Raw genomic sequence first — 3,419 nt, 5'->3', positions numbered from 1 at the left:
TTCATAAATGTAAGTCTTCTCTATAAATTTTATCTAATGTACATTGGATTTATTCATAATCTCAAATAATAAATTTCACACGAGGGATCACACCACATCGTATTTTAATCTTATATTAATTCTTTTATGGGAAAAGTTTATATAGAGCCGAAGCTCTAAACAATCAAATTAGAGCCTACCTCAAAAATTTCACTAGAAGAGATTGTTTTGATGCCCAAATATCCTCAAATTGATCATCTCGACATCAAAATGCATGGACATGAAAAAAAAATGGATTTCAAGTTTTGAACATAGTATATTTGGTAATGCATTTTTGGATCGTCAATTCTTAAGATTTTCAAGTTGTCATAGATCTGTCGATCTACAGTATGTTGGAAGCTTTAAACTTTATAAATAAAGATAAAAATATATTTTAAGGCTATCACAAAGATTTCCAGCGTTGAAACCACATTTTTCGACACTATTTGAAGGTAGGCTCTAATTTGATTGTTTAGAGCCTAGGCTCTATACAAACCGTACTATTCATTTATTATATTGAACAATCTCTCTCTAACATCATATTTTTCTCATTTCTAGTTGAACTTTTGATTTATGTGGAAAGGACTCAACTCATGTGGTGCTAGTACGATTTAAAATATCGAACTCTATTGTGGTCCTCGTGAAAATAAGCATACATGTAACATCATATTGCAATAATATAGCTGGCTCAACTACTAGCAAATGTTATTAAACAGGGAGAAGGATATTTAATAGTGTGCCTGAAATTGTAGTGGGAGACTCCTATAAACACAGGAAAGAGCGATTAAACATTCTCTAATGGATAGTTTCACCTTTCCCCAAGATATCATATCGTCCTCCCTGCCCAAGGCGGAGCTGCCCGATGGAACAAACATGTTTCAATCGAGAGGGTTCGTGCTCAGCCCCCGTCTCCACCAAGGAGCAATGGCTGCCTATAAACACTTCTCGGCGTGCTCTACGGACCTTTTTGTGGCCTAATACCTCAAATGTGGCACCACTTGGCTCAAGTCGCTAATCTTCTCCATCATCAATCAACATAGCCTCAAGCAAGAAAAAGAGTCACCAAACCCTCTTCTTTCTGCCTGCCCGCATGACCTAATTCCCAATCTAGAGCTCGATATATACTTAAAGGACCTGATTCCGATATCACTAGTATCCCATCTCCAAGGCTTTTTACCACTCACCTCGCTTACTGTGGTTGCCAAATTGTTTATGTAACGAGGAATCCTAGAGTCTCAGTTTTGGCAGTACATGAAAAAGTTCCCCTTATATGGTTTTGAAAATTTGAGTTTTGAGGAGACATTCGAGAGATTTTGCGAAGGCGCTCTTCCCTTTGGGCCCTTTTTTGAAACTGTATTAGAGTACTGGAAGGAGAGCAAGGACAAGCAGGAAAGGATTATGTTTCTTACCTATGAGGAAATGATCGCTGATACAAAAGAAGTTGTGAAGAGGGTGGCTGCTTTCCTTGGAAGGCCAGTTGAGGAAGAGAAAGAGGTTGAGAAGATAGTGGAAATGTGCAGTTTTGAAAGCTGAGTAATTTGGAGGTGAACAAGATTGAGGATAAAACATCTAAATGACCTCCCAATAGCGCCTTTTTCAGGAAGGGGGTGGTGGGAGATTGGATGAACCATTTTACGCCTGAGATGATGGAGCGGCTCGATCACATCACTCAGCAAAAGCTCCAAGGGTCAGGACTTGAGTTTAGGTTCGATTAGGATGTGTACAACTCTTTCTTTACCAGCAGTTTTTCCACTCCTTTGTGTTTTTTTCATCAGGTTTTGGTTTGCAGTGAAATGTTTAGATGAGAAATCCGTGTGCTATGTGTGTTTTCCAATTCTGTCACCTGCTGTGCTTATAAGCATCTTTGTTCCTTTTTAATAAAGCAATTGCTATTGGCCTACTTAGCTTCCCCATGTTTCTGCTACTTCCCTCCTCTATCTCATCTAAACTATTTTATTCAATGTCGTCGACTCATTATGCTACATGTCGTTCAGCATTGACTCAAAACGAAGCTCACGTTACTTAGATTGGGTTTCTCTAAAACAGTATGAGATTTCCGACCATTTGCTTGCTCTCTGAGCCATGTTAGTTCGGCTCGCGATGGACTTTTTGCTTGCTCTCTGGGCCATGTCAGTTTGGCTCGCGATGGACTTTTTGCTTGCTCTCTGGGCTATGTCTGTTCAGCTAGCGATGTGTCGGGGTCTGCCTGGCTTGATACTAAAAAGCTAGGGCTTGGATCACATATCCCGATAGTTATTTTCATTTTTTATTTGATTATATTTAGCCCTACCTGGGCGAGGCTTGGGCTGGTCTTATAGAGACCAAGCCCAGCCAGGCCGGGCCCGGCCTAGTGGAATTTCTACATTTCGGTCCGTTTCAATGGGTGTTCTGACCCTTAAATTCTTTCTCAATAATTCCAGACTAGCTAAGCTAACCTTTTTGTTTGGATTGTCGACAAAGAAACTATTATTTTTTGTACAAGGTGGTCACAATCATTCCACTTATCATATATCACATTTGATGGCTTGTCGTCAATCACAAAGTTTAAGAGGTTTTTTTGGAACTTTATATCTATTCAATGACACTCTTACAACTACCCATTTTAAAATTAAGAAACAACAATTATTGTGACCTCTATAAAAGGAAAAGTTTATATAGAGCCTAGCTCTTAGCAATCAAATTAGAGCCTACTTCAAAATATTAATTAGAATAGGTTGTTTTGATGCTCGAATATCATCCAATTGATTATCTCGACATCAAGATGAATTTCAAGTTTTGGACATAGGGCATCTTGTAACGCATTTTTCGGCCATCAATTTTTAAGATTTTCAAGTTTTCATAGATTTGATCGATCGACATTATTTTTTAAGCTTTAAATTTTATAACTAAAGATGAAAATATAATTCAAGGCTATAGCAAAACTTTCCGGCATTAAAACCATATTTCTTGATACTATTTGAAGGTGGGCTCAAATTTGATTGTTCAAAGCCTCGGCTCTATACAAACAGCACCTAAAGATAAATGGTCTCTTTGTAGACAATTTTTTTTTTGTTTTTTTAACTTGACTAAAGCATTCTATGAGTCTGGTTACTAGCCAACCTCGAGAATAGTAAGGCATAGGGAGCATGTGGCGTACCTTATATGTTACAAAACAAACAAATCCAGTAAATCATATCAGAATCCTAATTTGCAAACAATAAATTCGAGGTCTTTTCACTTCTTTCTTAAGTTTTCCCAATCTTTCTACTGTAGAAATTTTGGGTAATTTTCTCTGGAATTTGATGTCAATAAAAACAAGCTAAAAAAAAGGTTCCAAATGGCAGCATTTCACCCTATCCCAAAAATGTCGGTGTTTAAAAGAGTTTGAAACAAGGGATTTAGTTTCGCCCTTGCCTTCCTTA

General features: G+C 37.7%; 1 pseudogene; it reads left to right on the top strand.

Moving 5' to 3' along the window:
- The first annotated feature begins 739 nt into the window (after positions 1-739).
- LOC18446991 (cytosolic sulfotransferase 5 pseudogene) lies at positions 740-1,889 on the top strand (annotated as a pseudogene).
- The last annotated feature ends 1,530 nt before the right edge of the window (positions 1,890-3,419 follow it).

This window comes from Amborella trichopoda, chromosome 12, assembly GCF_054954075.1.
Source record: "Amborella trichopoda isolate Santa Cruz 75 chromosome 12, AtrichopodaSantaCruz75HAP2 v2.0, whole genome shotgun sequence".
Lineage (NCBI taxonomy): Eukaryota > Viridiplantae > Streptophyta > Magnoliopsida > Amborellales > Amborellaceae > Amborella > Amborella trichopoda.
This window is presented reverse-complemented; position numbering and strand designations above follow the sequence as displayed.